The sequence below is a fragment of the Hyaena hyaena genome, unplaced genomic scaffold (assembly GCF_003009895.1).
Source record: "Hyaena hyaena isolate Hyena2069 unplaced genomic scaffold, ASM300989v1 scaffold_402, whole genome shotgun sequence".
NCBI lineage: Eukaryota > Metazoa > Chordata > Mammalia > Carnivora > Hyaenidae > Hyaena > Hyaena hyaena.
In genome coordinates this window covers 620,263-644,403 of record NW_024081034.1, presented here as the reverse complement: position 1 = coordinate 644,403, position 24,141 = coordinate 620,263, and positions in this window count along the sequence as shown.

Below are 24,141 nucleotides of genomic sequence, written 5' to 3'. Positions count from 1 at the left end.
CAGAGGCAGACACAGGGCTCAAAGTCACGGACTGAGAGATCACGACCTGAGCTGAAGTTGGTCATTAACTGAGTGAGCCACCCAGGCACCCCAGAAATCATTTTAAAGATCTAGTACCAATGCCATGTTTGGGTGTTTATTTTTTATCAGTAGCATATTATCTTGTAAAATTTCAAAACTTGAGGAAAGTTTCGGGAATAGTAAAATGAACTCCCATATACCCTTCACCAAGATTCACCAAATGGAGCACATTGTTTTCTTTATCTCCCTCCTCTCACTATATATTTTTCCCTTTATTTCTTTTTTCTCCATTTCTCATTTTCTTTCTTTTTCTGAACCATTTGAGAATTCATTGCAGACATAAAAGATAGACACCTTCAATTCTAATATTTCAGTGTGTACCTTTTAGGAATAAGAACATTCTTGGGGTGCCCAGGTGGCTCAGCAGATTAAGCGTCTGACTCTTGATTTTGGCTCAGGTCATCATCTCACGGTTCATGAGATTGAGCCCCACGTAAGGCTCTGCGCTGACGGTGCGGAGCCTGCTTGGGATTCTCCCTCTCTCTCTGCCCCCCCCCCGCTCGTGCTTTCTCTCTCTTTCTAAACTAAAAAATAAATAAATAAATAAATAAATAGAATAAGGACATTCTCCTCTACAACCACATTATGATTGTCACATTGCAAAATTTAACATTGGCACAATACTGTTGTCTAATATTTAGCCTATTTTTACATTTCCTCAACTTTCCCCAAAATGTCCTTTATAGATGTTTTCTAAATTCTGTTTCTCTTTTTTTAAGTGTATGTATTTATTTTCAGAGAGAGAAAGAGTGCATGTGTGTAAGGTGGGGAGGGGTAGAGAGAGAGTGAGAGAGAGAGAGAGAGAGAGAGAGAGAGAGAATCCCAGGCAGGCTTCTAGCCACCAAACCACCCAGGCGCCCCTAAAAATTTGGTTTCTAATAAAGGATCACACACTACATGTCTCTTTAGACTCCATTAGTCTAGAAGAGTTCCTAATTGTTCATCCTTGTTTGTTTTTTGGTCTTTCATGACATTGACATTTTTAAAGAATCCAGGCCAATAGTTTTGGAGCTTTGGCATACATTTGGGGTGGTGAATCTAAGCCCCAAAATAAGTTAGAAATGAAACGGAATTGAAACCAACTTGACAATAAGCTATATTAAAAAATAAATAAATAAGTAAAACTTTTTTAAAAAATGAAATGGAAAAGTAACTTCGTAATTGGAGTCAAAGTCCAGCCTTAGTCGTGGCTTGAAACAAGTTCCTTAATCTTCCCTGAGCCTCAGTTATCTGACTTGTTAAATGAGATTTATGGTCCCCACTTTACAAGGCAGTTGCGAGGGTTATAAATTGGTGCAGACTCTATAGAAATCAACTTGACGATCTGTATGGAGAATCTTAAACAGGAGTGCCTGGGTGGCTCAGTTGGTTAAGCGTCCAACTTCGGCTCATGTCATTATCTCATGGATCATGGGTTCGAGCCCCATGTCAGTCTCTGTGCTGACAGCTCAGAGCCTGGAGCCTGCTTTGGATTCTGTGTCTCCCTCTTTCTCTGTCCCTCCCCCCACTCGCTCTCTGTCTCTCAAAATAAAATAAAGACATTAAAAAAAAAAAGAAGAATCTTAAACATACTTGTATTCTTGGACCCCATAAGTCTACCTCTAGCAATTTACCCTTAGGAAATTTTCAGAGATATTAGACAAAGATCTAGGGAGTGATATTCATTACCACAAGTGTCAGAGGAATGGGTGAACTGTGCTACCTACTCCATCTCTTTCCTTATCATCCTCATGCTCTTTCTCTTTGTCACTCACTGCCAACATTTCTTTTTTTTTTTTTTTTTTTTAATTTCTGAGAGAGAGAGAGAGAGACAGCGTGAGCAGGGGAGGGTCAGAGAGAGAGGGAGACACAGAATCTGAAACAGGCTCCAGGCTCTGATCTAGCTGTCAGCACAGAGCCTGACTCAGGGCTTGAACCCACGAACCATGAGATCGTGACATGAGCTGAAGTCGGACGCTTAACCGACTGAGCCACCCAGGTGCCCCACTTACTGCCAACATTTCTAGAAGGTGACCCTGTGTCCAGCACTGTGCTGAGCTACAGATTGCTGCGGAAAGGTTGGAAGTCATGCTTAGGAGGAGCACTTGAAAACATGGAAGATAAGTAAGAACATAGAGTTTAATGAGGGATCTAGATGAGTCTGTGTATACAATGGCATCCCAACTTTATGTTTACACACCCATGTTTACAGAGGCATCTCAAAAGAAGTACAATAACACTTTTATACTGGGTGGTGAGATTTGGGCTAAATTCTGTTCATAATAATGAAAACAAGGAAATCTGCATGTAAATTTTATGCTAGTATATGCAGAGCCCTGTGCTTAGCGGACATCAACACCACTCATGGTTGATTGGCAAAAGTTGGTCCTATGGCCAGGCATAGGTGAAAGGAAGACTTGGAAATTTAACCACGGATGCATCAGGCACTCCCAGCTATAACTCCATATAAAAAGGAAAAGATATATTTTTAAATTTTTTAATGTTTATTTATTTGAGAGAGAGAGAGATGGAGAGACAGAGCAGGAGCAGGGGAGTAGAAGAGAGAGAGAGGGAGACACAGAATCTGAAGCAGGTTCCAGGCTCTGAGCTGTTAGCACAGAGCCCAACACGGGGCTCAAACTCGTGAGTCATGAGATCATGACCTGAGCCGAAGTCAGACGCTTAACTGACTGAGCCACCCAGGCGCCCCAAAAGGAAGAGATTTTAAGTGGATAGCTAGCTATCTCTGTCACATCACGAAATCTATTTCTGTCTGATATTTAATACAACCATAAAACATTTATTTTGGTTAGTTTTTGCTACCCAAATATCTTTCCTGACCTATTCTTTACAATCTTTCTGAAGTGTTGTGTAATGTTGGCACATTGCACAAACCTGGATTTTATTTTTTTATTCTGACATTCTCTGACAATTAATAAATGTAGCCTATTTATATTTACTGTGATTGCTGATGCATCTTCAATAATTTCTGCCATCTTATTCCTGCCTTCTGTTTTTCTTTCTATTTTTTTCTCTTTTCCTGCCTTATTTAGGACTAAGTTTTTAAAATTAATTTTTTCCTCTTCTGTTCTGTAATTAGCATTCTATTTCTATTATTTAAAAAAATTTTTTTAATGTTTTTATTTACTTTTGAGAGAGAAAGAGACAGAGAGCAAGCAGGGGGAGGGCAGAGAGAGAGGGAGATGCAGAATCTGAAGCAGGCTCCAGGCTCCAAGCTGTCAGCCTAGAGCCCGACGCGGGGCTTGAACCCATGGACTATGAGATCATGACCTGAGCCAAAGTCAGATGCTTAACCCACTGAGCCACCCAGGTGCCCCTCTATAATTTCTATAGTTATTTAAAAACTCAAATGTGAGCATACACGCATACATGTATAATATTATTCAATAATATATATATTATAATATAATATAATATAATATAATATAATAATAATTATATATATAATATTATTCAATATCTCTTTCTTCCTCCTGACAATACAAGGGATTTAAAAGTCTGGGGCACCTAGGTGGCTCAGTCACTTAAGTGTCCAACTTCAGCTCAGGTCATGATCTCACAGTTTGTGGGTTCGAGCCCCATGTCGGGCTCTGTGCTGACAGCTCAGAGCCTGGAGCCTGCTTCAGATTCTGTGTCTCCCTCTCTCTCTGACCCTCCCCTGCTCACGCTGTCTCTCTGTCTCTCTCTCTCTCAGAAGTAAATAAAACATTAAAATAATAAAACATTCTAAGTCCATAAGCCATCTCCTGTCCTGCATTTTATCAAATTTTCACTTATTTTGTTCTATTTTAATTTTTATGACCCAAATTGAACATTATTATTATTTTTCAAGAGTCAATATGTGTTTAGATTCCTCCCTTTATTTTTACCCATTTATTTATCATTCATTTTTATATTTTGGACCTTTATCATGGGATCTTTCTTTCTGAAGAATGTATGGTAGGAAACTCTCAGTCCTTCTTTATCTGGAAATAGCTTTACTTTTCCCTTGCTCTTGAGAGGTAATTCTCTAAAAGCACTGTCTTACTTAAGAAAAGAAGAAGAAGGGCACCTGGGTGGCTTAGTCAGTTGAGCATCTGACTCTTGATTTCAGCTCAAGTCATGATCCCAGGGTTGTGGGATTAAGCCCTGCGTCAGGCTCTGGGCATGGAGCCTACTTAAGACTCTCTCTCTCTCTCCCTCTGCTCCTCTCAGCCACTCATGCTCTCTCTATATCTAAAATAAAAATTTTTTAAATAAAAATAGGGGTGCCTGGGTGGCTCAGTCTGTTGAGCCTCCAACTTTGGCCCAGGTCATGATCTCACAGTTCGTGGGTTTGAGCCCCATGTCTGGCTCTGTGCTGACAGCTCAGAGCCTGGAGCCTGCTTCGGATACTGTGACTCCTTCTCTCTCCGTCCCTCTCTGCTTGTGCTCTGTCCCTCTCTGTCTCTCGGAAATAAATGGTAAAAAAATAAAAATAATAATAATAAATAAAAAGAAGGAGAAGATGAGAAGAATACTTGAAGAATATAAATTTCAAAGTCAAATTCCTCCATCTACTCTCTACCATGTGACTCCAGACCAATATAGAAGCATGGTTAAAGGATTCCTGTGTATTCTTCCATATGATTTTAATTTACATGCATACATGTGTTTATTTACAACAATGGATCATAATATATGGACAGCTGGGCTACCTGCTTTTTATAATTTAAAAATATGAGTTAGATGTATTTATTTTTTTATTTTATTCTTTTAAAGAGAGAGAGAGCATGCGCGTGCAAGAGCAAGTCAAGGAGGGCCAGAGGGAGAGGGAGAGAAAGACTCTTAAGCAGGCTTCACACTCAGCACAGATCCCAATGCGGGGCTCGATCTCACGACCCTGAGATCATGACCTGAGCTGAAATCAAGAGCCGGACACTTAACACCCTGTGCCACACAGGCGCCCCTTGTTTTCCCACCTTAAACGTATAAGCCACTGTCTTCCGGTTTTATTTTTGCTGTTGATAACTCTGTTATCGATCTTATTGCTTTCCACTTTGTGGCAATCCTTTTTTTCTCTTTCTAATTACTTTAAAATGTCTTCTCTTTGTCTAGAAAACTCTCCACCATTATGTATTTGAAAATTCTTTTGCCCTTATTTTCTCTGTTCTTGTCTTCAGAATATTCATCTAAGTGTATATTCAATGATCTCATTATTCCTCCACGTTTGTCTCATATTTTCGGTCTATATGTTTCTGAGTACTGAATTCTCTATTTTTCATTTCTAAAAGTATTTAGGCTTTTTTTTTTTTTGAAATCTGTTTGATGATTTTTATGTGCTTTTGTTCCTTGCTCCGCTGTATAATCCCATTTCATATTTCTTTCAAAGGTTTAACGAGTAACTCTGATTGCTTTGGAGAGGGGATTAAAGGACTACGCAATAAGGTTGGAAAGAAGACTTTTGAATGCATCTCTTTTGATGCCGTTTCAGACCTATTGAATAAATTGATGAAATTAAGCTGAAGACAACTTTTTAAACATACTAATTGTGTAGTTTGAATTGGACACATCTAATACCTGAAATTCAAGAAGGCTCAATTCTGTTGTTTTTTGTTTCTGCTGACTCTATACTGAATTGTTTCTTCAACTGTTTTCTAGTTGTATATTGGCTTCTACATGGATAGACTTTGTGGAAATCCTGAGGAATCTGGTTTGAGGGCTAGATTCCTCCGGAGACAATTTCCACAGTCTTCTATCCATCACCACAGGGTGTTATGAGCCCAGGACCGTTCTAAATTAAATCCCTTAGACTTTTTATGTGATATAAACTTGAATTCTAAGCACGTCTGAAGACAGGCTTATAGTTATAAATTTTCAGGGGAAATATTTTTCCCTACCTAGAAGGGAAATTGAGACAGATTGGACTCATTTTCTCCCCTTGCTGAAAGTGGATTGCTTTTCTGGCCTATCATTTCACTACGTTATAGTTCTTAGAGGGTCCTGACTTCATGTGAATTTACAGTTCTAATACTCTCATTGTGTGGGCCCAAGGCCAATGTCTTGGGCCTCTATGCAGGCATTAAAAACCAGAACTCTATGTTCCTAATAATGGCAACTATGTGTGGTTTTTGGGCTGGCCTATCACTTTGGTTTCTGTTTTCTCTTCCTTTTTGACTTCTGGGGGATTTTCTTTACTTTCTAGGGAGCCTGTATTTTATCCAGTATTTCTAGATGCCTTATTATGGAAAGTTTTATGGAACTATCCAGTGTTTCATGTAATCAGAAGCAAAAAAAAAAAAACAAAAACAAAAACAAAAAACAAAAACCCTAAGATTCTTTGATCTTTACAACAACCCTGCAAATTAAGCATTATTATCCCCATGTTATTACTGTGGAAACTGAGGCTCAAGCAAGATAAGGATCAGATAGCTTATCAAGTAGCAGAGCCTGGATTTGAATCCGATATTGTCTAGCACCAAAGTTCACTGTTGTTTAGAAACCTACGCTATATTGCCTCTTTCTATTCTCTGCCTTTTTGTGTGTTTTTTCCTTTTAGAAGATGTTAATTATATCTATCATCAGAAAAAATAAAATACTTGTAAAAGGGTGTATAAGTTGAAAAAAAAACATATCCCTTGCTCCTAACATGTATTCATTTAATAAACCAGATAAGCCCTGCTATCAAAGCCCTGTAGCTAGGCCAAGGTCATCCATTGTATCTGTCAAGTACCATATGGGGACAACTGAATGTTTTCCTGTGGATAAATGATAAATAATATCTGAGCCAAGGTATTATCATACCTTTCCTTCCCTTGACTTTGTTGTGCTTACCTTTTCCCTATAAGCCCATCAGTTTTCACATCGCTCTCTCCCCAGGCTGCTACTAGCTGTAAAGAGTAGTAATAAATAAGATCGGGTCCCTGCTACACTTTTGGCAAGCAGAAAAGTCTTCTTGGACACAGCAGATATAGACCTTATCAGCCTAGGTTGGTGATTCGAAAAGCATGCCAGAGGGCATGTAAGCCTTAATGAAGTCTGGGTAGATTACATCTATTCCTTTCCCAGGATCAGCATGACACAGCAGAAAATAGAATCGGTCTGGTACACCTACACACCACGGGATCATACTGCTAGCCATACGCTGGTTTTTGCTTTCTTAAGTGCTGGAAAATTGATTGGTTCCATAATCTGTTCTGATATTTCCCCAGCTGTGTGGGTGTCTACAATTACTTGGTTTACCCTTTGTTGTTTCATTTTTATTTTTTTTTTAATATTTTTATTTCTAGGAGAGAGAGAGAGAGAGAGACAGCGTGAACAGGGGAGGGTTAGAGAGAGGGAGTCACAGACTGAAACAGGCTCCAGGCTCTGAGCTGGCAGTCAGCACAGAGCCCGACGCGGGGCTCGAACCCACGAACCGCGAGNCAAAATTAACTTTTAATTGTGAGTGGTCATCCTCATAATGGGAGGGCAAGAAGAACATAATTGATATCTAGGGCACCTCGCAAATTCATTTATTGATTATGGTATCCTTGTGAACACACAGCCTGGTTGGTTTTTTGTTTGTTTGTTTGTTTGTTTGTCTGTTTTTAATGTTTTATTTATTTCTAGGAGAGAGAGAGAGAGACAGCATGAGCAGGGGAGGGTCAGAGAGAAAGGGAGTCACAGATTGAAACAGGCTCCAGGCTCTGAGCTGGCAGTCAGCACAGAGCCCGACGCGGGGCTCGAACCCACGAACCGCGAGATCATGACCTAAGCGAAAGTCGGACACTTAACCGACTAAGCCACCCAGGCGCCCCAGCAAAAACATGTTTTAAAAAATTACTGAATGAGAAACAAAGGTAACACGGTGGGAGGGACAAGGGTGGAAGTTAGACATCTGTGAATACATCTCGTTCCGTGTATTTGATTTTGAAGCCACTTAATTTACATAATTAGAAAACACAACTAAATTTTCAAAAAGCAATCTCAAAAAACCCAAAACTACATAAACGAATGAACCAAATTGTCTGTCAAATTGGCAGAAAAACCACACGGAGAATGATAATTTCAAGTTACTTTTAAATACAGTAATTTGTATGCTCCTAATGGGTTATACTCTAAGCGCAAAAGGAAAGCCGAAAACATCTTAATTCCTTTCAGCAATCATGTTAATAATAGTGTTGGTGTTGGTATTCTGAGACTGTTCCATAGAATATGTTGGTGGAATTGGGGACCAAACTTTTGGGTATGAGATAATAAATAGAGGTACAGGTTGAATATCAAAGACATTAAGTAAAACCCTGAATTTCTGAATTTAAATTAGAAGTACGATGTATGAGCTCATAATGTCTTTTATCTTTATAGAAAAAAAAATCTATTTCCAAGCTCTGACATTGAAAAGGCCTGGAAACAATGACCAATGCAGTACGCCGAATGGCCAGATTGTAGTATCAAAATACCATTTCACAGTGAAAAACAGAACTGACTTCTTGAAGAAATGGTCAGTTTCACTTCTGAGGTAGGAAATATACAAGAGATGCTTGAAATATCTTGTCATATTAGAAAGTGAGGAAGCTATCAAAGACTGCTGGGAAAGCATCAAAAGAATTCAGGTGCCAACTTACTAGGTCTCCCACTTGCCAAATATTTGCATGAGATGGAAATCATTAGTAGAGCAGAGGTCTGCTCAGGTCATGATCTCGGGATTGGTGAGTTAGAGCCCCGCCTTGGGCTGTCTGCTGTCAGCACAGAGCCTTCTTCCCTATCTCCCTCTCTCTGCCCCTCCCTTGCTCATACTCTCTCTCAAAATAAATAAATAAACATTAAAAAAAAAAAAAAAAGACTAGCCCAGAAGAAACAAGGATGGGAATAAACCAGGGTGGGAGCAGAGAAGGTAATAAGGAGAGGAAGTGATTCTCGATACATTTCTAGAGAAGGGCCAATTCCGAGAATCCCAAGCAGGCTTCACACTGTCAGCGCAGAGCCCGATGCAGAACAGAGCCGGAGGCTTAACTAACTGAGCCACCAAGGCACCCCATCCTTTGGGCTAGTTTTTCAACAGCCTATTTCTATCCTTGTACTCCTACGGGTAATAATCGTCTATGCTGCAGCCAAAGTGATCCTTATAAAGTGTAAAAGAGCATATCCCTGCAAGATCAAGGCACTTCCTTGCTCAAAATTTTCCAGGTGCCCCTGGGTGGCTCCATCAGTTGAGCATCTCACTCTTGATTTCAGCTCAGGTCATGATCCACGGTTTGTGGGATCAAGCCCCAAGTCGGGCTCTGAACTGGCAGCTGCTTAGGATTCTCCCTCCCTCTCTCTCTCTCTCTCTCTCTCTCTCTGCCCCTCCCCCACTCTCTCTGTCTCAAAAATAAATACACATTAAAAAAAAACCTTTCCAATCACAGCCTGACTTACTCAGAGTAGTACTCCCTCAGAGAGGGAGAGGGAGAGCAGGGGAAATGGGCAGAGGGCGAGAGAGAGAATCTTAAGCAAGCTCCAGACTCTTTTTCTCTTGCTTCATTATTAGAATATAAAAATGCCACGGATTTCTGTATAGTGATTTTGTAACCGGCAACCTGACTGACTTAATTTATCCATTCGAGTAGTTTTCTTTGGTGGAGTTTTTAGGGTTCTCTCTTTATAGTATCATGTGGTCTACAAATAGTGAAAGTATTATGTCTTCCTCTCATTGAGCTCTGTGCTGACAGCTAGCTCAGAGCCTGGAGCCTGTTTCAGAGTCTGTGACTCTCTCTCTCTCTGACCCTCCCCTGCTCACGCTGTCTCTCTCTCCCAGAAATAAATAAAACCTTTAAAAAAAAAAAAAAAAAAAGAATAGGGTTGAGAGTGGAGATTCCTGTCTTATCCCTGACCTTCGGGGAAGCAGCCTCAGGTTCTCACCATTGAGTATGACGTTAGCTGTGGGCTTTGCATCTATGGCCTTTAATATGTTGAGGTATGTTCCCTCTAATCCTACTTTGTTGAGAGTTTTTCTCATGAGCGGATGTTGTACTTTGTCAAAAGCTTTTTCTGCCCCTATTGAAATGATCATCTGTTTTTTATCCCTTCTTTCATTGATACGATGTAACACCTGAATGACCTGTGAATATTGAACCACGCTTGCATCCCAGGGGTAAATCCCATTTGATCACAGCGAATGATGTTTTTAATGGATCCTTGCATTGTTTGCTAATTTTTTTGTTGAGGATTGTTGCATCTATGTTCAACAGATATAATGGCCTGTAGTTTTGTTTTCTTTCTTTCTTTTTCTTTTTTCTTTTTTTTTTTGTAGTGTCCTTATCTGGTTTTAGTATCAGGGTAATGCTGGCCTCATAGAATGGATTTGGAAGTTTTTCTCCCTCTTCTGTTTTTTGGAGAAGTTTGAGAATAATAGGTATTAACTTTTCTTTCAATGTCTGGTAGAATTCCTCTGTGAAACTGTCTGACCCTGGACTTTGGTTTGCTAAGGGTTTCTTTTTATTTTATGACTGATTCAGTTTTATTGCTGGTAATCAGTCTATTCGAATTTCCTATTTCTTCCTGATTCAATTTTGGGAGGTTGTATGTTTCTAGGAATTTATCCATTTCTTCTGGGTTGTCCAACTTGTTGGCATATAATTTTTCATAACGTTCTCTTACAATCCTTTGTATTTCTGTATTGGCAGTTGGTATTATCCCCTTTCATCTCTGATTTTATTTATTTGAGCCCTCTCTCTCTCTTTTTTTTTTTTTGATGAGTCTAGCTAAAAGTTTATCGATTTTGTTGATCTTTTCACAGAAGCAGCTCCTGGTTTCATTGATCTGTTCTACTCTTTTTTAGTTTCTATTTTGTTTATTTTTGCTCTGATCTCATTAATAATATTATTATATTATTGAAAACATAATATAATATATAATATGATAATAAAATATATTAATAATGTCAATCTTATTAATGTGATTCTTGATCTTGTTATTAGTAAGACTTATTATTAATAAGATTATTAATCCTATTTCTTTCCTTCTAGTGGGTTTAGGCTTTGTTTGTTCATTTTCTAGTGCTTTTAGATGTAAAGTTAGGTTGTTTATTTGGGATTTCTTGTGCTTCTTGATGTAGGCCTGTATTGTGTAAACTTCCCTCTTAGAACAGTTTTTGTTGCATCTCAAAGATTTGGGACCATTGTGTTTTCATTTTCATTTGTCTCCATGTATTTTTTTTATTTTGTCTTTGCTTTCTCAAATGGCCCATTCATTGTTTATCAGCATGTTATTTAACCTCCATATTTATGTGCTTTCCAGATTTTTCTCTTGTGGTTGATTTCTAGTTTCATAGCACTGTAATCAGAAAAAAACATGTTATGACTTTGGTCTTTTTGAGTTTGTTGAGGTTTCTTTTGTGGCCTCCTATGTGATCTCTTCTGGAGAATTTTTCTTTTTTTATGTTTTATTTACTTCTGAGAGAGAGAGAGAATGAGAGAGAGAGAGAGAGAGAGAGAGAGAGAGAGACAGCATGAGCAGGGGAGGGTCAGAGAGAGGGAGACACAGAATTTGAAACAGACTTCAGGCTCTGAGCCAGCTGTCAGCACAGAGCCCAATGTGGAGCTGGAACCCACAAACCGTGAGATCATGACCTGAGCCGAAGTCAGACGCTCAACCGACTGAGCCACCCAGGCGCCCCTTCTGGAGAATGTCTGAGGTGCACTTGAAAAGGATGTTTTCTGCTGTTTTAGGATGGAATGTTCTGAATATAACTGTTGGATCCATCTTGTCCAATGTGCCATTCAAAGCCACTGTTTCCTTGTTGATTTTCTGTTTAGATGATCTGTCCATTGATGTAAGTGGGGTGTTAGAGTCCCCTCCTATTATTGTGTTTCTGTCGATTAGTGCCTTTATGTTTGTTATCAACTGCTTTATGTATTTGGGTGTTTTCACGTTGGGTACATAAATATTTACAATTGTTATATCTTCTTGTTGGATTGTACCGTTTATGATTATTTGGTGTCCTTTGTCCCTTGTTACAGCCTTTGTATTCAAGTCTGTTTTGTTCCATATAAGTGTTACTGCTCAGGCTTTCTTTCCACTTCCATTTGCATGATGAATGTTTCTCCATCCCCCACTTTCAGTCTGCATGTGTCTTTAAGTCTGAAATGAGTCTCTTGTAGGCAGCATATAGATGGGTCTTGGTTTTCTTTTTTTAATGTTTATTTGTTTATTTTGAGAGAGAGCATGTGGGCAAGCAGGGGACGGACAGAGAGAGAGGGAAAGAGAGAATCCCAAGCAGGCTCCATGGCGTCAGCAAAGAGCCCCACGCAGGGCTCAATCTCATGAACCATGAAATCATGACCTGAGCTGAAATCAAGTCAGATGTTGAACCGACTGAGTCATCCAGGTGACCCTGGGTCTTGTTTTTTAAATATATTCTGTCACCCTATGTCTTTGGATTGGATCATTTAGTCTATTTACATTCAAAGTAATTATTCATATGTCCGTATTTTTTGCCATTTTGTTATTTGCTTTCTGTTTGTCTTTGTAGTTCCTCTCTGTTCTTTTCTTCTCTTGTCTCATGATTACTTGGCTTTCTTTAGCATAATACTTGGATTCCTTACTCTTTTTTTTTTTTTTTTGGCATATCTATTACTGTTCTTTGATGTGTGGTTACCATTCAGTTTCTTTACTCCTCTCCTTTCCACATTTCAGACATTTGGTGTCATATTTTACATCTTTTTATCTTGTGGTTTTTTTGATTGATTTTTACAGATACACTTAATTTTTTTTTTTTTTTTTTTTTTTTTTTTTTTTTTTTTTTTTTTTTTTTTTTTTTTTTTTTTTTTTTTTTTTTTTTTTTTTTTTTTTTTGCTTTTGTGCTTCCTGTATTTCTTACTCTTACTTATGGCTTTGGTTTTCCACTCAGAGAACCTCCTTTAACATTTCTTGTAGGGCTGGCTTAGTGATAATGAATTCTTTTAACTTTTGTTTGGGGAATACTTTATCTCTCCTTCTATTCCAAATGAAAGCCTTGCTGGATACAGTATTCTTGTCTGCAGATTTTACCCTTTCAGCACTTTGAATATATTGCCACTCCCTTCTGGCCTGCAATGCTTCTGCCGAAAATATGAGCATATCAGCCTTTATGGGATTTTCTTGGTACATAACTGTCTTCTTTTCTCTTGAAATCCTTAAAATTCCTTCTTTATCACCATTTTTGGCCATGTTAATTACAATGTTTCTTAGTGTGGACCTCCTTGGATTGATTTTGTTGGGGGGCTCTGTGCCTGCTGAATCTGGATCTCTGCTTCCCTCCCCAGATTCAGGAAGTGTTCAGCTATTATTTCTTCACCTACATTTTCAGCCCCCCCTTTCTCTTTCTTCTCTTTCTGAGATTCCTATATGCACATGTATAAAAGTGATGGTGTCACTGAGTTTTCTAAGTCTATTCTCATTATACAGTATTTGTTTGTCTCTCACCAGTTCAGCTGGATTGCTTTCCATTGTTGTATCCTCTGGGTCACTGATATGTTCCTCTGCTTCCTGTAGCCTACTGCTTATTCCATCCATTGTGTTTCTAATTTCATTTATTGAGTCCTTCATCTCTGATACGTTTTTTTTTTTTATTCTTTGTCGAGGATCTCACTGATGTCCTCCATTTGTTTTCTGAATTCCAGTTAGTATCTTTATGATCGTCACTTTAAATTCTCTATCAGGCATATTATTTAGTTCTGTTGTGCTTAGATTTCTGGCCATGGCCTTGTCCTGTTCTTTCATTCGGGACATATTCCTCTGTCTCTTTGTTTTGTCTACATCTCTGTGTCTGTTTCTGTGTTAGGAAAGTCAGCTCCGTCCTCTGCTCTTGAAAGTAGTGACTTAAGATGAAGAGGTCCTACAGTGGCCTTACAGTGCAGTGTCCCCTGTTCACCAGAACCTGGCACTTTGGGGGAGACTCCTCTATCCTGCTGTCACGTCTGAGTCCCTTTTTCTTTCAGTCCAGACTTCTGCACTGACTTTGCCTGATGTGGGCTGTGTTCGCTCTGTGTGGTGTTAGTGAGACCCCAGGCAGGCTGGCTTGGAAGGGCCTGACTGCAGGAGGCCCCAGGGGTGGGGAGGTGGCGTTAGCAAAATTTGCACTGAGGCACAAGTCCTAGGCAGCCTGGGATGTGTAGCTTCTTGGTGTACAGTGCGTGCATCGGGCGTTAACAAAAGTTTTGCTGAGCCCACAGCCAAGGCCAGCGGGCTTGCAGAATGCGTAGGCAGGGTGCGCTGCTGGCAGGTTGGGTAACAAGTATCTGTGCAGCACCGCCTCCCATAGGTGGCTCTGTGCTTATGCCGGGGGAGGAAAACGGCATGTTCCAGCTACTCTGTTCCCAAAGAACTCCCCCAATATGCTCCAAGATCAGCACAAACAGATCTTCCTCCCGTTTGGCCCCGGCATTGGGCCAACTGTCTTCTCTGTGCTGCCTCTCTGTGGGCTGTTGTCTCTTTAAGGGCAGGGGCCTGGCCATCTCTCCCCCTCCTCTCTCGCTCAGTGCTGAGTCAGATGACTTTTAAATCTCTGGGCTGCAAGTCCCGCTGGTTGTCCAAACTCAGGGAATTCAGCCCCTCTGGCTTTCAAAGCCAGATGTTATGAGGAATCTTCTGGTGTGGGCTCCCTAGTGTGAGGAACCAATGCTTTCCCCCAACCCGTGCCTGCAGCTCCCCCCGCCACCCCGCACTCACCACCATTTCCACCCTTCCTAACCTCACAGGTGCTGCCTCTTCTCCACATTTACTTGTGGATTTGGTTCTGCTAAACTTTTTTGTTGTTGTTACTGTTTATTTTTAAAAAAAATTTTTTTTTAATTTATTTCTAGGAGAGAGAGAGAGAGAGACAGTGTGAGCAAGGGAGGGTCAGAGAGAGAGGGAGACACAGACTCTGAAATTGGCTCCAGGCTCCGAGCTGGCAGTCAGCACAGAGCCCGACGCGGGGCTCGAACCCACAAACCGCGAGATCATGACCTAAGCGAAAGTCGGACGCTTAACCGACTAAGCCACCCAGGCGCCCCAATTTGTTGTTACTATTTAAATTCAAGTTAGTTAACATACAGTGTAGAATTGGTTTCAGTAGAATTCAGTGACTCATCTCTGACTTGTAACACCCAGTGCTCCTTCCAGCAAGTGCCCTCTTTAACACCCGTCACCCATTTAGCCCATCCCCCCACCTCCTCTCCAGCAACCCTCCGTTGGTTCTCTGTATTTAAAGTCTCTTCTGGTTTGCCTCTCTCTCTGTTTTCACCTTATTTTATTTTTCCTTTCCCCTGCATTCATCTGTTTTGTTTCCTAAATTCCACATATGAGTGAAGTCCTATGGTATCTGTCTTTCTCTGGCTGACTTATTATACTTAGCATAATACATTCTAGTTCCATCCACGTTGTTACAAATGGCCAGATTTCATTCTCTTTGATCACTGAGTAATATTTCAGTGTGTGTGTATATGTGTGTGTATACCACATCTTCTTGATCCATTCATCAGTCAATGGACATTTGGGCTCTTTCCATAATTGGCTACTGTCGATAGCTCTGCTATAAACATTAGGGTGCGTGTGCATTTTTGTATCCTTTGGATAAATACCTAGTAGCACAATTGCCCGATCCTAGGGTTGTTCTATGTTTAACTGTGTGAGGAACCTCCATACTGTTTTCCAGAGTGGCTGCACCAGTCTGCCTTCCCACCAGCAGTTGTTCTGCCAGAATTCTGATCACTCTGGTTTATTTCCCAGGCTGTGAGTGATACCTAGTTGTAAAGGTAGGATGCAGTGAGCTCAGAGTCCTCCTACTCCCCCGTGATCCCAAGCTCCCCCGTCAATATGTAGTATATATATGTATGTATATTCTAAAGTCAGCATATGCTTTTTTTTAATAGCTTATTGTCAAGTTGGTTTCCATATAACACCCAGTGCTGATCCCCACAAGTGCCCCCCTCCATGCCCATCACCCCCCTTCCCCTCTCTCCCACCCCCATAAGCCCTCAGTTTGTTCTCAGCATTCAAGAGTCTCTCATGGTTTGCCTCCCTCCCTCCCCCACTATTTTCCCCCTTCCCCTCCCCCATGGCCCTCTGTTAAGTTCCTCCTAATCCTCCTATACGTGCAAACATCTGGTATCTGTCCTTCTCTGCCTGACTTACTTCGCTCAGCATAACACCCTCAAGGTCCATCCATGTTGCTACACATGGCCAGATTTCATTGTTTCTCATTGCCATGGAGTATTCCATCGTATAGATAAACCACATCTTCTTGATCCATTCGTCCATGGATGGACACTTAGGCTTAAAGTCAGCATGTGCTTAATGAGAACTTAGTGACAGCATTCTCATCTGAGATGAGAATAAGATAACAAATGTCATGGGGCACCTGGGTAGCTCAGTTGGTTAAGTGTCTGACTGGATTTTGGCTCCCAAACTCCTCCTGGTTTGGGAGTTCAAGCCCCATATCAGACTCTGTGCTGGCAGCGCAGAGCCTACTTGTGATCCTCTCTCTCTCCTTCTCTCTCTGCCCCTCCCATGCTCACTCTCTCTTTCGAAACAAATAAATAAAAAATTTAAAAAAGGATAACAGAGTTCACTATCATTAGTTTTATTTAACTTGAGTCTGGAGATACTAGCTAATGTAACCAGGCCAATGAAACAAGTTAAAGATATAAAGTTGGAAATGAGAAGGATAAAATAATCACTATGTATATGTTTTTTTTTAAGTTTTTAATGTTTATTCATTTTTTGAGAGACAGAGGCAGAGCATGAGCAGAGGAGGGGCAGAGAGAGAGGGAGACACAGAATCCGAAGCAGGCTCCAGGCTCTGAGCTATCAGTACAGAGCCCGATACAGGGCTCAAACCCATGAACTGTGAGATCATGACCTGAGCCAGAGTCAGGTGCTTAACTTAGCCACCCAGGCACCCCATCATTATGTATATTTGATACAACTGTAAACCTAGAAATCTAAAGAATCAATTGAGAAATCACTATAAAAATAAGATAATTTTTAAAAATTTTAGATAGAAAATTAAGTAGAAATATATAGATACAAAATTAATGTATAGCCTTCATATGCACAAACAGAAGAGCTATTGAAAAAAAAAACCACTCCCATTTACAAAAGCTATTGAAAAGACAAAATGTCTGAAAATATACTTAAAATATTTGCATGCTTTATATGAAGTCACTTAAACGTTCCCAAGGGACAGACAAAAAGCTTTTTAAAATGGAAAAGAATGGGGGCGCCTGGGTGGCTTAGTCGGTTGAGCGTCCGACTTTCGCTTAGGTCATGATCTCGCGGTTCGTGGATTCGAGCCCCGCGTCGGGCTCTGTGCTGACTGCCAGCTCGGAGCCTGGAGCCTGTTTCAGTCTGTGACTCCCTCTCTCTCTGGCCCTCCCCTGCTCGCGCTGTCTCTCTCTCTCTCTCTCTCCTAGAAATAAATAAAAATATAAAAAAAAAATAAATAAAATAAAATAAAATGGAAAAGAATGTAATGTTTTTGGATAGAAAGAGTCAGGATCATAGAAATGGTTCATTTTCCCTAAATGAATCTATAATTTTAATATGGGCCCAATTAAAAATTATCAACAGGATTTCTCCTGGAAATATACAAACTATTTCCAAAGTACGTGTGGGCAAAAAAGAATAATCAAGAGAAGACAATCACTGTTTTCCGAAGAAGACAGATCAGAAAGAACTAGATTTACAAAATATTAAAATTTATTACAAAGCTCTGACAAGCTAAAAGAAAAATTGGTAGAGGCTATGAGTAGGCAGTTCACAGAGAATGAAACACAAATGCCTCTTTTTTTTTTTACTTTTTTAAAAATGTTTTTTTATTTATTTCTGAGAGAGAGAGAGAGAGAGACAGAATGAGCAGGGGAGGGTCAGAGAGAGTGGGAGATACAGAATCCGAAGCAGGCTCCAGGCTCCAAGCTAGCTGTCAGCACAGAGCCCAATGCAGGGCTCAAATCCCCAAACCGTGAGATCATGACCTGAGCCGAAGTCAGATGCTTAACCGACTGAGCCATCCGGCGCCCCCACAAATGCCTCTTAAACCTGGGAAAAGATGCTTAAACTTGTTCATAATAAAAAATAATAATAAACAATTAAAGTATGCCCAGAAACTCTTCACTGGTCAGATTCACAAGGGTCCAAAATGTGAAAGCCTGATAATTGGCAAAGATATGGGGCAAAGACTCTCTCAAACTTTGCTAGTTGAGGCTAGAAATTGACAGGACATCTCCAAGGGGCAAATGACAGTGCCTGTCAAAATTACAAATGCGTCCCGAAATTCCACTCCCAGGAATTCATTCTACAGATACACTGACACAGAGTTGGCATTATTTGTAACATCAAACGTTGGGAAACGACCTCAATGTCCATCCCTAGGGAAGAGGTTAAATCAATTATGGGACATGCATATCATCAAAATGGTTGAGGCATCTATTTAAATACAAACAGGGAACGATTTCCAAGATATACTGTAAAGAAGAAAAGCAAAGTAGAGAACATGATGTACAACGCTCTGTCATTTGCTTGCATACGAAAGAATACTCCAGAACACAGAAGAAACTGATAATGCTGTGTTGCTTCTGGGAATGGACCTAGGTGGCTGGGTAGAAGGGAAATTTTTACTCAATTTCTTGTTGTACCTTTGGAATTTTAGATCATGTCGATGTACTACCTATCCGAAAAAAAATTTTAAGATGTATTTTAATAAAATAAAGTGTATCTCCAATCTGCCCATTCCTTCGCATCTCCACTGCCACTTCTCTTTTCTTAATAACTTAGTGACTTAAATGGCTCCTCTTACAAGGAACTGCCCGTAACTATTCTAAATAGTTTTCTATCTTCCCACCACGTTCTTTCCCATTGCTACACTCAGTGATAAGAGGTATGAAAGTAACAGACACTGACACTGTGTTCTATTTGTTCTTTTCATTTTGTTCAATTCATTTATCGTTTATCACTGGTCATCTGATTCCCTGCCCCACCATGGCAGGAAATTCTTTTTTGTTTATTTATTTATTTTGAAAGACAAAGAGTGAAAGCCTGAGTGAGGGGGAGCAGAGAGAGAGAGAGAAGATCCCAAGCAGGCTCCCCCTGTCAGCACAGAGCCCGAAGCAGGGCTTGAACCCACAAACTGTGAGATCATGACCTGAGCCAAAACCAAGAGTCAGACACTTAACGGACTGAGCCACCCAGGCGCCCCATGGCAGGAAATTCTTAATGCTTGGTTCACCTCTGTAAACGTAGCACTCTGGCCCACATCTGACACAATCAATGTTTGTCAAATGATTGAAAGTTTACCAAGAACAGGACTGTCTCAGGGCATGTGGGGGGCTCAGTCAGTTAAGTGTCCGATTCTTGATTTCGGCTCGGGTCATGATCTCCCGGTTCGTGAGTTTGAGTCCCACTTCGGGCTCTGTGCTGACAGTGTGGAGCCTGCCTGGGATTCTCTCTCTCCCTCTCTCTCTGCCCACCCCCCACTCGTGTGAGTGGGCTCTCTCTCTCTCTTTCTCTGGTGTGCTTTCTCTCTCAAAATAAATGAATAAGCATTTTTAAAAAAAGAATGAGATGCTCTCATGTTGATATTCTTCTCGGCAAGGTGGATCAGGGCAGATATCATCACCCCATTTTCTAGATGAGGCGATCAAGGCTCAGAAAGGATTTGTCTGAGGCCACACAGCTGGTAAAATGCCAGCACTGAGACTGCTGCTGCCGGTCCAGGGCTCTTTAAGCCAGCGGGTCTGTCCTAGCCACAATGTTAGGACCATTCAGCTAGACCTCCACCCCGACACCAAGGCACTCTGGGCCAATTTCCTGGCTACTGTTTAATGCAAGGGTTCACAACAAGGACCCCTTGGGTTGGTTTTAGTAAGCTTGTCAACCTTTTTTAGATTGCGTGGAGAATTTTACATGTGGGTTCATGTCTATGGAGAAAAGCTCCGAGGTTCTCATCAGCTTCTCAAAGGATCTGCAACACACCTCCACCGAGGGAGCTCCTGGGTCACGATTTCACCCATTATAACTTCAGAAGGCGGCCATCTGATTAGACCATAGGGTTGTCAAGGAATCACTAGTATAAGCCATCACAGAAATCCCTTCAATGCTTCCAGAAAAATAGAATGGACAGAATGTGAACATCTTGCACCCCCCCACCGACTCCTCAACAGAACTCCACTCTTACTCCCTAACATCCCCAAGAGAGAATAGAAAACGCCCCCTTTGTTTAGTACCTTCTGAAGTCATTAAGCCTTTAAAAAAAAAAATCTCTAAAACATTTTCTTTGTCCCATGTGATAACTTTGTCTCCCAGAAAGTTCACCGGGGGTCTTACAGACCATTTCAAAATCCTAGTACAACAAGACTTGAGTCCTGTCGTTTATTTATCCAGGCAACTTCTTTATCTACTTCTGGGTTTTTGCGGGAAACAAATTAGCAATTGCTCAATACATTGTGAAATCGGGTGGACAAGATAGTCTCTACCTTTGAAAGAAAGATCTGCCAGACAATAGCACATCTCATTTTGTATCCACCCCGCAAATGTCCCCCTCAGCCTCAGGGAGAGAACCGAGGCTGATTTCATTTCTCTTCCTGCATTACCAACACCCTCTTCTTGACAAAACCACCTCTAAGTGCAGCTCTGGAAAAAAAGACAGCCTTGGGATAGAAATGACCCAGCTAGAGTGCCTATTTTCTATAGAGCTTTGGGCCGGTCACATGTTCTGACTGAAACCCAGTTTTCTCATCCATAAAATAGGAGTAATACTCCAATTTCAGATTAGTGCCAGGCCCTTAAGCATTCTATAATGGCGGTTATTATTGTAATTGGGTACTGTTTCCAGCCCAGGCCCCCTGCCAGAGACTCTTCTGTGGAGCAGCCTGAAACTATGCCCATACAAAGAGCAAATCAACAAACCCAGGAACATGTAAATGGGATCATACAGTATGTAACCTTTCGTGTACGGCTGTTTTCATTCGGCATAATGTTTTGAAATTCGTCTATGTCTTAAGTGGCTCGGTAGTGGATGTTTTCCATTGCATGAATATACAAGTCATTTAGCATTCCATTGATGGCCTTCTAGGCTCTTTCCGGTTTTTTGCCCATTATGAATACAGGTGCTCAGAATATTCCAGTACAGGTCTTTGTATGAACATGCGCCTTCATTTTTCTTGGGGAAATCCCCTAAGTGGGCAATTGCTAGGTCATAAGAAAGTTGCATCTTTAACTTTAAAGAGTTGCCAAATCTTTTTTGAAAGTGGGTGCACTGTTTCCCACTCCCATGAACAAAATAAAAGAGCTCCAGTTACTCCGCAATGTTACCAGCTACAAGCAAGTTTCGTTCTAATCCGACAGTCATATAGAAGGGAGGATTTGCTGAAGCAAGGACTCCTCTCTTCCTTCTTGATGTCAACCTCCCCGTTGGCTTTTTGAGGTCTTACATGGCTCTCTGAGAACTTTTCTCCACTTTCTTACAGGTTTTGAAGCCAAGTAAACTCTATCCAGAGAGGAACGAACCTGAATGAATGTGGATTTGTTGTAATGAAGCAGAAGACGCATGGAAACAGACATCATGAAAATCCCTGAGTATCAAGCTACTTGACTGGTCTATTTTAAATCGAATTCCCTGTGTAAATATTTAAGTACTGTTTGTTCACATAACCCAAGAGTGACTAAGATCTCTGGCTACTACACCTCGTCTGTTAACTAAATCTTATTTGGAGAAGCTTGCTTCAGGTTTGGTAAATCTGGTGCCAAGGAGGAGTAGAAATTCCCATTACCAGCAAGCTTAACTTTGGGAAGACCCTCCAAGTCTCATGGCGTTTTGTAGAAGGAAGGGGCCCTGATATGCACCTAGCCCAGCAGATCTGAAACTCCGATGTACATGAGAAGCAAGTATAGTGGGCAGATTGGTAGGACTTAGAGGCTCATTCTGTAGTACAGGGAAAATCCCCTGGGCACAGGGATTTTCATTTTTTAAAAAACAATTTAATGCTTATTTATTTTTGAGAGAGACAGACAGACAAAGCATGCACAGGGGAGGGGCAGAGAGAGAAGGAGACACAGAATCCGAGGGAGGCTCCGGGCTCTGAGCTGACAGCACTGAGCTCGACGCAGGGCTCGAACTCATGAACCGAGAGATCCTGACCTGAGCCAAAGTCGCCTGAGCCACCCAGGTACCCCTGCAATGAATTATATTTTAAATTCCCCTCTAGAATCTCTCCTCTAGGAAATATGATTTCCAACATAGTATGAAGCAAAGGTGAATCCCAGATCTAGGGTAAATTTTTCCTAGCACGTAGTCTTATCCACTGAAAGCATTCCTTTCCAATTCACTTTCAGCTAAGCCATATGGCAGAGGATGGCTGTGCATGTGTGATTCTCATCTGCCCAAGGCATGTTTAACTTAATGCTTCAGAGTGTTGAGATTATGATGGTTTAGGGGCGCCTGGGTGGTTCAGTCAGTTAAGCGCCCAACTTCTACTCAGGTCATGATCTCACAGTGAGTTCAAGCCCTGCATAGGGCTCTGTGCTGACAGCTCAGAGCCTGGAGCCTGCTTCCGATTCTGTGCCTCCTTCTCTCTCTGCCCCTCTCCTGCTCGAGCACTGTGTCTCTCTCTGAAAAATAAAAATTAACAAAAAAAATTTTTTTAAAGGTTAGGATGGCTTATAAATTCATGAAATAGCTACTAAACAGACAAAGACTCCTTTTAGTCTTTGGATAGTGTTTCTGCAGGAAAGGTTGAAAATAGCTACTTTTGGACAGAGTCAAGCCATGATATTTGACCTAAACCATTTACCGGAAAGAGGCACGCAAAGAGCCCGTATATGGGATGCGTTCCTGTAGCCTCGCAGAAATGTGGAAGGTTTATGCTTGACTGTGCCAATGGCCGACAACCCTCAGGTGACATATCCAGGGATGTGTATGGTCACCACGCAGCTGCTCCACTGTATTAACTTATCAAGTCCATATCACAGGGGTGGGAAAATTGGTCCTCGGATGTAATACATTTGTACTTAATAATGCAGCAGCGCCTGCAGTGAAACATATTCAAAGGGGAAACAATAACTCTCTGATAAAATATTAACAACAATGCACTTGAACTGAACATAAGTCCCATGATTTTTTAAACCACTGCAAGGAGAGCTACAAAATGGTGCCGAATTCTAGATGCCTGACGGGCTGCTTCCCATGTGGTTTCCAAGAGGCAAACTGTCAAACGTCCGCAGTCTGCCAGCCTGAAACTGCAAAGTACATCTAACTTTATGTCCAAAGTAATTTTTTTTTTTACCGTTTTTGCCTTATTCTGGGATAGGGAAATGACTATTAGGGTTCTTCTGCCTCTGAAAATGCCATGTTCTGGCCGGGAAAATGGGGTGGCTTACATGCAGTCCCTCACTCATTCATTCATTCACTCGCCTACATGCCTACTATGTCTCGGACATCTGCTAGTTGTTGAGCTTAAGAAAATAAAATTCAAAATTTCAGGGACAACCAGAAAGCAGACAGTGGCCCTACAGTGCCCAGATAGTTAACCACAAGATGTTAGTGCAGTCCGTGGGAAATAGAGTTTATATAGACCTCTGAAAAACGATGTCAGATTTGAACATGTAATATAAGATCTCAAGCTGGTGGCCCTGTGACTCAATCCAGCCTGAAAGTGAGTTTTATTTGGCCTGCTTAGGGTTTCAAAGGAGAGGGGGGCATCTGAGAGGCTTGGTCGGTTAAGTGTCTGGCTTCAGCCAGTTATCAGCTGATAACTCAGAGCCTGGAGCCTGCTTTGGATTCTGTGTCTCCCCTCTCCCCGGCCCCTCCCCCACTAGTGCCCTATCTCTGTTTTTTTTAAATAAATAAATTTTTTTAAAAATTTAAAAATTAAAATTAAAAGCAGAAGAGAGGCGCCTAGCTGGCTCAGTCTGTAGAACGTATGACTCTTGATCTCAGGTTTGTGAGTTTGAGCCCCATGTTGGGTGTAGAGATTACTGAAAAAAATTTTTTTTAATCTTTTAAAAATTAAAAAAATAAAAATCAATACCAGAAGAAAATTAGAAAAGTCACAACTATGTAGAACTTAAACAACACACTCCCAAATCACTGATGAGTCAAAGAGGAAATTAAAAAAGAAATTAGGA